Here is a 13,858-nt window from a genome sequence, read left to right as displayed (position 1 = left end):
ACAGGCCCCAGTTTTTCTTTTTTCTTTTATTTTATTTAATTTTTCTCTTCTTTCTACCCAGAAAAGTTATTACCCATAATGGAGTGGCCTTCCCACCAGCAAAATCACCATGGACTTATTAAAAATTAAACCTACCACCACTGGCCAAACACCCCTTATAGCCAATTGAATGTTAACAAGCAAAGCTCATTACAGGCAATGCCAACCATTGAATTTGAAGGGGTATACAGGGGAAGGGAAGGGGCAAAATCACATTAGAGTTGGAGGGGGAAATAGAGCACTGTATCCCCAGACTGCCCACGTCTCTCTTACGGCGTTAAGAGAGTTGATGGTCACCATGTGCTCCCTCTCCAATGACATCAGGGCTCACATGTAACAACTGTCCGCTGCCTGCACCTGTTTATTCCCAGCCCAGCCAAGCAAAGAGCAGAACCACAAGGAAGCTCTCCGATCTGCCCGCACTGCTCCATACCGGCTGCCCAAAGTTCAGGAGAGTCCTCTGTTATTTTACTTCTTCTCTCAGAGTGTCTTGTGGTCACCCATTCCTTCTCCCCTCTGTGCTCCTGGGCTGTATCCACCTCTCCAAACTGTCCATTCATGTAGCCCTGCGGATACAGAAGTGACTCCAATCACTGCACAAGTTCCAGAGTCTGGAGGCCAGGCTTCTACAGACAGTGGCCCTTCCTGTGTGTGAGGATGGAATTGTTTGGGAAGCATTTCAGAGGAAGTGCAATTTATTCTGGAGAATGAAAGGTTTGCCTCAGGAGGAGAGATTGTGCAGTTTAGGTCCATAGAGTCAAGAGTTCAGAATGATTAGAGGAGATCGATTTGAGGCATAGAAGATTCTAAAGGGGATAGACAAGTAGATGTAGAGAGGATGCATCCCCTTGTGGGGCAATCATAACAAGAGGTCATAGTGTTAGAGTAAGAGGTGGCAGATTTAAAACAGAGATGAAGACAAATCAGTTTTTTTCAAAGGGCCATGAATTTGAGGAATTCACTATCCCAGAGTGTGATTGTTGCTGGGAAATTTGATAAACTTAAGGAGGAGATAGACTGATTTTTAATGGGCATAGGATCAAAGGGAAGCAAGCAGGAAAGTAGAGTTGAGGCCAAGATGAGATCAGTCATGATCATATTCAATGGCAGAACAGGCTTGCACAGCTGAATGGTCTACTCTTGCTCCTTAGGGATCAGTGCTGGCACCTCTGCAGTCCATGATCTACATAAACGATTTGGAGAAAAATGTAATTGATCTAATTAGTCAGTTTGCTGCTGATACAAAGATTGGTGGAGTTGCAGCAGTGAGGAGGATTGTTAGAGGATGCAGCAGGATATAGAACAGTTGGAAGCATGGGCAGAAACAAGGCAGATGGAGTTTAATCCAGGCAAATGTGAGGTATTTTGGAAGGTCAAGTAAAGTTGGAAATTATACAGTGAATGGCAGAAGTACAGATATAGGAGTATAGATGAGCAGAGGAATCTGTGTGCAGGCCCACAGATCACTGAAGGTGGCAGCACATGTGGATAGGACAGTGAAAACAGTTGATGGTATTGGAACTGGAATTGAGTGTAAGGATACACAAGTTATGCTTCAGTTTTATAGCATGTTAATTAGGCCACACTTGGAAGGTTGCTTACAGTTCCACCACACTACCAGATGCTTGGAGAGGGTACAGGAAAGGCTTTGGGGCATTTTAGTTACAAAGAAAGGCTGGGTAAACTGGGTTTGTTTTCACCGGACATCAGGAGGTTGAGGGGTGATAGAATTTTGTAAGATTGTGAATGACATGGATAAAGTGGAAAGTATGAGGCTTTTTTACCCAGGGTGGAGGGGTAAATTACTTGAGGACAGAGGTGTTGGGGGAGGGGTAAGTTTGAAAGAGGTATGCGAGGCAAATTTTTGATCATGGCTGATGTGTGGCCAACTCCATAGACCTGCCTTTGGCCCATATCCCTTAACACCTTCACTTAAAAAACATTTAGCTGTCTCAGATTTAAAAAGAACAATTGATCCAGTATTGACTACCATTTGTTGAAGAGTTTCAAACATTGACTGTACTTTGTAGATTTTCTTGAAAGACATTGATTAATACAGGCCCTTTGCCCTTCCAACCATTATGTCAACCCACAAACACCAAATGACAGAAAACTCATGTACCTGCCCTTGGTCCGTAGCCTACGATGCCTTGGCAATTTAAGAGCTCATCCAGAAGCTTCCCAAATGTTGTGAGACAACCTGCCTCTCAGAAAATTTCTACCAACTCTGGATGAAAAATATTTTTCTCAGGTCTCCAAACCATTTCCTCCTTACCTTAAACTTGTGCCCTCTGGTCTTAGACATTCTTCCATGGGGAAAAAGATTCTCACAATCCACCCTGTGTATTGCCTTTCATACTTTTGTAAGTCTCAATCAGATCATAGAATACAGAATACAGAACAGAACAGTACAGGCCTTTGGCCCACGATGTTGTGCTGACCTATTCTCCTACTAAGATCAACTTACCTCGCACATCCTACCTTTTACGATCCTCCACGTACCTTTCCAAGAGTCACTTAAAAACCTCTAAAGTATCTGATTCCACTACCACTGATGACAGCACATTTCACACGGCCACCACTCTCTGTGTGAAGAACCTGCCTCTAACATCTTCCCTATACCTTCCTCTAATCATCTTAAAATTATGACCCCCTATAATAGTCATTTCCGCCCTGGGCAAAAGTCTCTGGCTATCACGCTATCTACTCCGCTCATCATCTTGTACACCTCTATCAAGTCACCTCTCATTCTTCTTTGCTCCGATGAAAAAAGCCCGAGCTCCCTCAACCTTTCCTCATAAGCCCTGCCCTCCAGTCCAGGTAGCATCCTGGTAAATCTCCTCTGTACCCTCTCTAAAGCTTCCACATCCTTCCTATAATGAGGTGACCAGAACTGAACACAATATTCCAAGTGTAGTCTAACCAGACTTTTATAGAACTGCAGCATAACCTCACAGCTCTTATATTCAATTCCCCTCCCAATGAAAGCCAACACACCGTACGCCTGCTTTACACCCCTCTCAACTTGGGCAGCAACTTTGAGGGATCTATGGACGTGGACTCCAAGACCCTTCTGTTCCTCCATACTGCTGAGAATCCTGCCATTAATTCTATATTCTGCTTTCAAATTTGAAGTTCCAAAATCAATCACTTTTCTGGGTTGAATTCCATCTGCCACTTCTTAGCCCAGCTCTGTATCCTGTCAGTGTCCCATTGCAACCTACAACAGCCCTCCACGCTGTCCACAACTCTCCCAACCTTCGTGTCATCGGCAATATTACTAACCCATCTTTCCAGTTCCTCATCCAAGTCATTTAAAAGATCACAAGGAGCAGCGGTCCCAGAACAGATCCCTGTGGAATGCCACTTGTCACCGAGCTACAGGCTGAATACTTTCATCTACTACCAGCCGCTGTCTTCTATTGTACAGCCTGTTTTGTAACCAGACAGCCAAATTTCCCTGAATCCCATGCTCCCTTATTTTCTGAATGAGCCTACCATATGAAGCCTTATCGAATGCCTACCTAAAATCCATATACAACACACCCACTGCTCTACCTTCACCAATGTGTTTTATCACATCCTCAAAGAATTCACTAAGGCTTGTGAGGCATGACCTGCCCATCACAAAGCTATGCTGACTATTTCTAATCAAACTGTGCCCTTTCAAATAATCATAAATACTATCTCTCAGAATCCTCTCCAATAATTTGCCCACCACAGAAGTAAGGCTGACTGGTCTCTAATTTCCAGGATTATCCCTATTCCCTTTCTTGAACAATCTTCCCTAGTTTCCTCTGCTCCAAGGAAATAAAACTCAGCCAGCTAGTCTTTCCTCATAACTGAGGCTTTTCATCTTGGTGAATTTCCTGTGCACCCTCTCCAGTGTAGGCATACCCTTCTGATAGTGCGGCCACCAGAACTGCACACTGTACTCCATTTGTGGCCAAACCAATAGTTTAGAGAGTTGTAACAAGACTGCCTTGCTCCTATTTTCTATAAACCAGCTAATGAAGACAAGCATCCCATATGCTTTCTTCAACAACTGTCTATCTCCAGGGGTCTATGGACTAGTGTACCAAGGTCCCTTTATTCCTCAGCATTCTCTAGGACCTTATCATTCATTGTGTATATCCTTCCCTCATTTGACCTCCCAAGATGCATCACCTCACAAAGTGTCAGCATTAAATTCCACCTGCCATTGCTCTGCCCAATTCACCAGCTGGTCAATATCAGACTGTCGCCTGAGACCATCCTCCTCACATCATCCATTTCCACACCGTTTGAAAATTTACAAATTATACCTTCTACATTCACATCCAAGTTACTAATGTACATTACAAACAGAAAGGGCCCCACACCTTCAGTGTTGTAGGCCTCAACAGTTTCTGTGGCAGAGGATTCCAAGGCTCACCGCTCTCTGGGTGAAGACATTTCTCCTCATCTCAGTCCTAGATGACCTACCTCATGCTTTTAGATTGGGACCATTATTTCTGAAGTCCCCAGTCATCAGTAACATCCTTCCTGAACTTAACTGTGTTTAATTCTGTTAGGTTTTTATAGATTTCTATGAGATCCTTATTCTTCTAAACTAAGTTTAATATAATCCTAACCAATCAAGGCTCTCTTCATACATCAGCCCCACCGTCCCAGAAATCAGTCTGGTAAAACTTTATCGCCAGAACATCCTTTCCCAGGTAAGGAGATCAGAACTGCGCACCATATTCCACTATTTTGATTCATCGATAGCAAGCTCCTTTCAATCTGTAGTATCATAGCTATCAAGCTTTGAGCAGAGCTTCAGAGTGTCTATGAACACCAGCCATTTGAGGATCGTGAAAACAGGCCCTGATGGTGCAATAAGTGTTGGCTCTCTGGCCACAAATCTGACCTCTGTTCTCTGCACTGTCAAATGTTCAGATCTGATGATCAATTGTAGCCAGTCTGGCAAGTTGTCCTTTCTGATTGGTACAGACCATCATCTCCAATTGTTGACAGTGAATGCCTGCTGTGGTCAGGTGACCCAGCAACAGAAATGGTCGAGGGCTACAATCAAGTATCCTGGGAATTTTGGTCAAGGTAGTTTAACCCCTGACCTTGGTTTAAAAACTGTAGCCAGGACATGTTGTGACCTGCAGTTTCCTGCATTGACCAAAAGGGTAGGTGTCATACAACCAGTTGATAGACTGACACCATGCTACCTTCATATAGGGCATAGAATGTGACTGTTTAGTATTTGGGAAACCAGTAAAACTCCATTGGCTGGGAATGAACAATGTGATCAGGCTTTGATCAATTCATTGGCTGAGTTGCAGAAAACTTTCTGGAAATTGAACACGTTTTGCGATAACGGAACAAAGGAGAAACCTTTGAGGCCAACATTTCAAAAATCCATGCCTGAGAATTTGCTTGACGGAAAGCAGAGAATCATGAGTTGAAAACAACACAGAGAGCAATGTTGGCCACTTCACTCAAATTCGGGATTGTATTTGTTTCAAGCCAAATTTATGGAGTTAAAATAAGAGTTGGGGTTAAATGTGAATTAGGTAAAGCAAGTTAAAGTGAAGTTAAGTAAGTTAAAGTTGAAGTTTTTAGGTGAAATAAGGAGGAAACAATGCAACGAGTGTATGTTTTATACTGAATATTAGTACTTGATTAGATTCCCTACAGTGTGAGAACAGGCCCTTTGGCCCAACATTCCACACCACTTGTTGGAACATTCCATCCAGAACTATCCCTCTATAGCCCACACACCCCTGAACACTACAGGCAATTTAGCATGTCCAATCCACCTGGCCCGCACATCTTTGGACTGTAGGAGGAAACCGGAGTACCCAGAGGAAACCCACGGAGAAGAAAACTGAGGATACACAGGGAGAACGTGCAAACTTTGGATGGAACGGATTTTGTCAGGCGTGTCCAGGAAGGTCAAAGAGCCCTTGGGGTACAAGACGCTGAGAGGCATAGATAGAGTGGATAGTTAGAGACTTTTTCCCCAGGTGGAAATGCCTATTACAAGGGGTTATAGTTTTAAGGTGTTTCAGAGATTGTAGGAACTGCAGATGCTGGAGAATCTGAGATAACAAGGTGTAGAGCTGGATGGACACAGCAGGCCAAGCAGCATCAGAGGAGCAGGAAGGTGATGTTTTGGACCTAGACCCTTCTTCAAAAAGCTGAAGGGTCCAGGCCCAAAATGTTAGCCTTCCTGCTCCTCTGTTGCTGCTTGGCCTGCTGTGTTCATCCAGCTCTACACTTTGTTATCTATAGTTTTAAGGTGATTGGAGGAAGATCTGTGGGAGATGTCAGAGGTAGGTCCTTTACACAGAGAGTGGTGGGTGCATGGAATGTGCTGCTGGCGGTGGCTAGCTGAGTCAGATACTTTAGGGACATGTAAGCAACTCTTCAATAGGCACATGGATGATAGTAAACTTTCGGGCATGCAGGGTAGTTTGATCTTAGAGTAGGTTAATCGGTCAGTACAACATCATGGGCCGAAGGTCCTGTACTGAGCTGTACTTTTCTATGTTCCACACAGACAGTCGCCCAAGGCTGAGATCAAACCCAGGCCCTTGGCATTGTGAGGTAGTTATGATGTGGAGGTAGCAGTGCTGACCACCGAGTTACCGTGCCACCCTGAGTTCTGAGCTGGTTTTCCGCCAATTGCCTGTTGCACAAGGGGAGACTACCTGAGTAAAACGTGCGAGTACAGCTCTTGGGCAACACCACCCTCTAACTGGACCATTGAGTATTTGTTAATTATTCCATCATGGTGTCTGGGTCTCACCAATATTTTACGCCCATCCCTACTTATTCTGGAATAAAAAGGGCTTGCTGGGCAATGTCAGAGAATATTTTAGAGTCAGCCTGCACAATGCTGTACATCAGGAGCCAGGGATAGATTTGCCTAGATAACAACAGCAGCCGTCCTTACTGAAGGGACAGCACGGGACCTGATGGACCTTCACAAAAATCTGTGACAGCTTCGGTGTCGCTGTTTCTCAGAGAAGCTTCATTTTCCTGATTCAGCCCAATCAACTGAGTTCACATTTTGCTGGCTAGCATTGGTGGAGATTTGAATTTGCATTGCTCAGACCGTTTGGATAAAAGCAAAATTCTGCAGATGTTCGGAACACAAAATACAAACAAAAGGCACTGGAGAAACTCTGAATTGGACATGAAACTTTTCTCTCTCCACAAATGCTGCCAGGCCCACTGAACTTCTGTTTTTATCCTCAAGGCATTACTAATCTAGTGAAACTACCACTATACCAGTGTCTCTCATGCCACTGCATATTTTGATAATTACATCTTTCATTTTTGTTTCTTTTGAATCTATTACTTCTCAGCTCTCAATTACTCATCAGTTTAACTGAACTTTCAATCGTGCTGGTAATATAACGGATTAATGTACTATGTAAATAAGACTGCGTTATTAGGATCAGTTATGTAAAATATTCAGTAATGACTTCACTGGGTAGCCCTATGTGAAGTCTAGCCCAGTCCTTAGTTAACAGTTCCTCTTTGATGCTACACTATGAATTTGGGTTCGAGACAGTCTGGTCAGCGAGATGGAAGAGTCAAGAACTGCCTTCAGGATTAGGCCCACATTAAGACTACACATGTAGGAAGCCACTTAGCGCTGTTAGTTTGTAATGTACAGTGAAGTCAACATTGCAATGCTGGCATTGGCTGAGGCTACTATGAAGGTCCTCCCTTCTGAACCTTGCCTGAGGTGTGGTAACCCTCAAGTTAAATTCACCATCAATTGTCTCTCTCTGCATTGAGAGCGCGGCCCAGTAGCAGGATAATCACATGAGTACGCTACGTTCTGACTGATAGTTACACTATGGAGGGAATATTCTTGCTTCCTTGTGCATTCATGACCATGAACTCCTCAGGTTTTCCCTCATCCAAGAATGTTCTAACTCCAACCATGCTGTGCTATTTATTCCAAGTGATGTACAGTTCCGAGGCCTTGGCATAACAGTTCCCATGGTAACTGAAAGACAATGCAGAGTGACAACCAAGCCTCCTGTCACCTTCATCAAACCCCGCTCCCAGGCACAACTAAACTAGAACAGTGTGAGAGGCACACGGGAAGTGTAAAAATACCTAGAGAGGTAAGTAGAATTTTGACCTTAAACAGCTCTGAAACGCTGTGTGCCACACATATCTTAGAGACAGTTCTGAGTTCTGAGGAAGGGTCACCGGACCCAAAACGATAACTCTGTTTTTTTGCCTTCACAGATGCTGCCAGACCTGCTGAGCTTTTCCAGCAACTTTGTTTCTGTATCTTCAAGAGAGGGCTGGATGTCTGGAACATGGTTTAACATCTGATCTGAACAATGGCACTCCCTCAGCACTGCTCAAGGGGTGTAAGACCAGCTTTTCTCCTCAAGCCATGCGCTGGACTCCAGTTGCTCCTTGCAAGTTGGAAAAGGGGTTGAAGATAAGCTCTTTCAGATAAAAGCAGGCCCAAATAAGATTTCTGCTGGAAAGCGCAAGTGTGGCAGCTTTTACCTCAAACAGCATCGTAGGAGATGCCTGCTCATTAAAGTATTGACAGAAATGTTTGTGGGGGATTTCTGCAGGCAATGATGGCTCTTTAATATTCAATTTCTGGAAGATTCAGTAACTATGTGAGGCATGCGCAAAAATTGTACTACTACCTGCAACACATGCACAAAAACTCTGGAAGTACAGTGCATAGACATTAGGAATTCACCTAATTGGCTGAGATTTTATGCTTACTTGGAGCTTTGGAAGAACAAACACACTCCTACAAAAATTCAAAGATGATGGAAATCAGAAACATAATCATAAATTTGTGTAAAAACTCAGCGGGTCAGGAGAGAAAGTAACTAACAGAGTCACTGTTATATTCACCCAAAATATTAACTCTGCTTTCTCTCCGCAGATGCTGTCTGACCTGCTGAGTTTTTCCAGCAATTTATGATGATAAAATGTATTCCCTGCATCTGAGTGCAAGAGGTGACTGATCCAGGCGCTGTGAGATAACATAAACATGAGGTATACAAGATAATGAGAGGCATAGACAGAGTTGATAGCCAGAGACTATTTCCCAGAGCAGAAATGGCTAGCACGAGGGGTCATAGTTTTAAGCTGGTTGGTGGAAAGTATAGAGGGGAAGTCAGAGGCAGGTTCTTTACGCAGAGAGTTGTGAGAGCATGGAATGCGTTGCCAGCAGCAGTTGTGGAAGCAAGGTCATTGGGGTCATTTAAGAGACTGCTGAACATGTATATGGTCACAGAAATTTGAGGGTGCATACATGAGGATCAATGGTCGGCACAACATTGTGGGCTGAAGGGCCTGTTCTGTGCTGTACTGTTCTATGTTCTATGTTCTATAAACACTATGGATACAACAGCAGATCAGAGGCCGGGAATCCTGCAGTGAATAACTCGCCTCCTGACTCCCCAAAGCCTGTCCACCATTGTCAAAGCAGGACATATGCACTCAATCGTAGAGTGTTATGGAGTGTTGCTGAACAAAGAGATTCACTGTTCCTTGAAAGAGGGAGTCATAGGTAGGCAGAGTCGTGAAGAAGGTGTTTGGTACGCTTGCCTTTATTGGTTAGAGCATTGCATATAGGACCCGGGAGCTCCCATACGGCCTGTATGGGACATTGGTTAAGCCACTTTTGGAATCATGCTTTCAATTCTTTCCTAGAATCACAGAATCCCATAGGGTCCGCACAAACCGTCTGAACAGCATCCCACCCAGACCCAACTCCCCATCCTATCCCTGCACGTCCCATGGATAATCCACCTAGCCTGCACAGCCCTGGAGACTATGGGCAATTCAGTATGGCCAATCTTCCTGAACTGCACATCTTTGGACTGTGGGAGAAAACTGGAAGAAACCCACGCAGACACGGAGAGAACGTGCAAACCTCACAGGCAGTCGTCTGAGAGTAGAATCAAAACCAAGTCACTAGGACTGTGAGGCAGCAGTACTAATCATTGAGTCACCATGCCACCCAATTCTGGTATCCCTGCTACAGGAAAGATGTTATTAAACTTGAAAGGGTTCAGAAAAGATTTACAAAGCTGTTTCCAGGATTGGATGGTTTGAACTATAAGGAGAGGCTGTACAGGCTGGGGCTATTTTCACTGCAGCATCAGAGGATGAGGGGTGACCTTACAGAAGTTAGTTAAATCATAACTAGCATGGGTAGAGTGAATAGTCAAGGTCTTTTCCCCAGGGTAGGAGAGTCCAAAACTAATAGGTTTAAGGTGAGAGGAGAAATATTGAAAAGATCAACCTTTTCACGTAGAGGGTGGTACATGTTTGGAATGAGCTGCCAGAGGAAGTAGCAGAGGCTGGTACAATTATGACGTTTAAAAGGCTTGTGGATGGGTACATGGATAGGAAGGGTTTAGAGCCAAATGCTGGCAAATGAGCCAAATGCTGGCAAATGGGGCGAGATTAATTTACGATATGGATGAGTTGGGCCAAGAGGTCTGTTTTTATGCTGTGACTCTATAAGTCATGGGTGTGATGGCATACTCTCCATTCGACTGGGCGAGTCCAGCTCCAACAACACCCAAGAAGCTTGACACCATCCAGGATGAAGCTGCCTGCTTGTTTGGCGCCGCATTAACCACCTTCAGTCCTCACCCTGCTCATCACCGATGCAGATCGGCAGCAGTGGATGCCATCTAGAGAGTGGATAATTGCGGGGAGGGGTAGTGTGGGGGCAGTGGATGTCGTCCACTTAGATTTGCAGAAGATGTTCCATAAGACTCCACCTTAGAGAATGGCACGCACGACTAAAGTGCATGGGATTGGAGGGGCTTTACTGAAATGGGTTGAGAACTGGTTGGCAGACGGGAAACAAAGACTAAGAATGATGGGATTATTTAAGAGCAGTGGGGAGTAATCATTGGGGTACTGTAGGAATCAGTGGCTGGTGAGCATGTGGAATTCCCTGCCTCAAAAAGCACTGAACACCAAAACAGTGAATGTTTCCAAGAAGGCATTTTCTCAGGACAAATGGGTACGGGGGAGAATGCAGGCACAGGAGGCTGAGTTGGATGGTCAGCTGTAATCATACTGGCAGAGCGGCCTCAAAGGGCTGAATAACCCACACCTTCTCCTAAATTCTCTCTGCACGATGCACAGAAGGAATTTGTTAAGATTCCTTTGACAGTGCCTGTCGAACCCATGACTTCTGCCATCTGGTGTCAGAGTCATACTGCCTGCTCCTGGCCCACATGCCTACAAACCTTTTCTCGCCATATACCTACCTAAACGTCTTTTAAATGTTGTAATTGTGCCCACATCCACTACTTCCTCAGGGTGTTCATTCCACACATGAACTGCTGTCTGTGCAAACAATTTGCCCCCATGTTGTTTTAAAATTTCTCCTCTCACCCTTAAAATATACCCCTTAGTCTTGAAGTCCCCCATCCTAGGGAAAATACGCCTTCCATTAACCTATCTATAACCCCTCATGATTTTATAAACTTCTGTAAGGTCACCTCTGCAGTGTGGAAAGAAGCCATCAAGCCTGGACTGACCCTTCCAAGTGCATCCCACTCAATCTCTACAACGCTGAATCCAGCAACCTGCATATCCCTGGACAGTTTTAGCAAGGTAAGCCAACTAGCCTGCGCATTTTTGGACTGTGGGTGGAAACTGAGACACCCAGCAGAAATGCATGAGAGGAATCAATAGGGTGAAGAGCCTCTTTCTGCTGCACCATTTTCCTGATTCTAGGTGGAATGTGCAAACTCCACGCAGATAGTCTCCCAAGGCTAGAATGGAACCTGGGTCCCTGATGCTGTGAGATAGCAATGATAGCCACTGAGCAACCGTGCCATCCCATAGGTAATACTGTGCAGGTGGATAGTAACACTACTAGCTATGAATTCCCTAGCAATTCAGATGCCATCGTAACTTGGAACAATGTTTCTTCAATGGGACACAATCCTGAAGCTTGCTCCCTGACAGCATACATTGCAGGTTCAAAAAGTCAACCCATCAACACCTTCTCAAGGGCAGGTAGGAACGGGCAATAGATGCTTGTATCGTCCACATGCCCTGAATGAGCAATACAATTAAATGCAGGAATGCATCTACTGAGTCCATCCAGTTTACATGTATAGTAGGAGGTAAGGGAGATGGAATAGAATTATGGAAAGGGTCAACAAAGCTATATGGATATGGTGGTAGAGTGATAATGTCACTTAACACTTTGATGCAGTTCTTAGGGTCACCACACCTGAAATGTTAACTCTGTTGTTTCCTTCAAACATGCTGTCAGACCTGCTGAGCTTTTTCAGCAACTTTATTTTTGTTCCTAACACTTTGAGAGATTGAGTTCAAATCCCATTGTGGTTGGTGGAATTTAAATTCAGTTAAAAAGCCTGAAAGCTAATTTCGGCAATGATGACCATAAAACTGGCATTGGTTGGTATGTAAGTGCAGGAATCTGGGATCCTTAGCTAGTCTGGCCTACATGTAACACTGGATCCATAATAACGCCAACATTAGGTACATTTAAGTCATCATTGGATAAGCATATGGACGTACATGGAATAGTGTAAGTTAGATGGGCTTGAGATTGGTATGACAGGTCGGCACAACATCGAGGGCTGAAGGACCTGTACTGTGCTGTAATGTTCTATGTTCTATGTTCTAATGTGGTTGACTATTAATTCAAGATGGGCAACAAATGTTGCCCTTGCCAACTATGCCCACATCGTGCAGAGGAAATAAAGAAACTAAGCCTGGAAAAAAAACCAGCAAATTGCTTTTTTTGCCCATTCATTCACCAGACCTGGGCATCACCAGCATTTATTGTCATCCCTAGATGCCCAGAGAGTAATTAGGAGTTAATCACATGACTAGGTAAAGATGGTAGTTTCCTTCCCTAAAGCATACCAGTGAACGAGATTGAGTCATACATCATGGAAACAGACCCTTCGGTCTGACTAGTCCATGCTGACTATAATCCCAAACTAAACAAGCCCCACCTGCCTGCTCCTGTCCATACCCGCTGAACATTTTTTTATCATGTTCTAATACAAATTTCTCTTAAACATTGTAACTGTGCCTGCATCCATGACTTCCTCTGGAAGTTCATTCTGTACACTGTATGTAAAATAATTGTCTCTCCTGTCGTTTTAAAATCTTACTCCCCTCACCTTAAAAATATACCCCCTAGTATAGACTCTTAGGGAAAAGACACATCTTATTCACCTTATCTATACCCCTTGTGACTCTATAAGGTCACCCCTCAACCTCCTATGTTCCAGTGAAAGTGTCCCAGCCTATCCAACTTCTCGCTATAACCCAAGCCCTTCATTCCCAACAACATCCTGGTAAATCTCTTCTGAGCCCTCTTCACTTTAATAATAACCCTTCTGCACGAGGGCAGACAGAATTGCACACAGTACTCCAGAAAATGTCTCACCAATGCCTGGGCAAACCGCAACATGACGTCCCAACTCCTATACTCAAATGTGCCTTCTCAACTACACTGTCTACTTGTGACTTCAAAGGATTATGTACCTTCACCTCTAGGTCTGTCTGTTCTGCTACACTATCCAGCACTGGTTTCAATGGTCATCACTCAACTCTTTAAAATCCATATTTTTCAATTGTGTTCAAATCTCACAATGTGCAATGCAGGATTTGAACCTGGCTTTCTGAAAAAGTGGCTGGATTTCTGGACCACTCACCCAACGACAATGCGAATGGTCCACCATCTCCCCGCAGCAGTGACAATGAAGAATTCTAGTTGAAGAATTGAACCCTTTTGAGACCTTGGTGGGGATGGGGTCTCGAAACT

This window comes from Stegostoma tigrinum, chromosome 41 (assembly GCF_030684315.1).
Source record: "Stegostoma tigrinum isolate sSteTig4 chromosome 41, sSteTig4.hap1, whole genome shotgun sequence".
Classification (NCBI taxonomy): Eukaryota; Metazoa; Chordata; class Chondrichthyes; order Orectolobiformes; family Stegostomatidae; genus Stegostoma; species Stegostoma tigrinum.
This window is presented reverse-complemented; position numbering follows the sequence as displayed.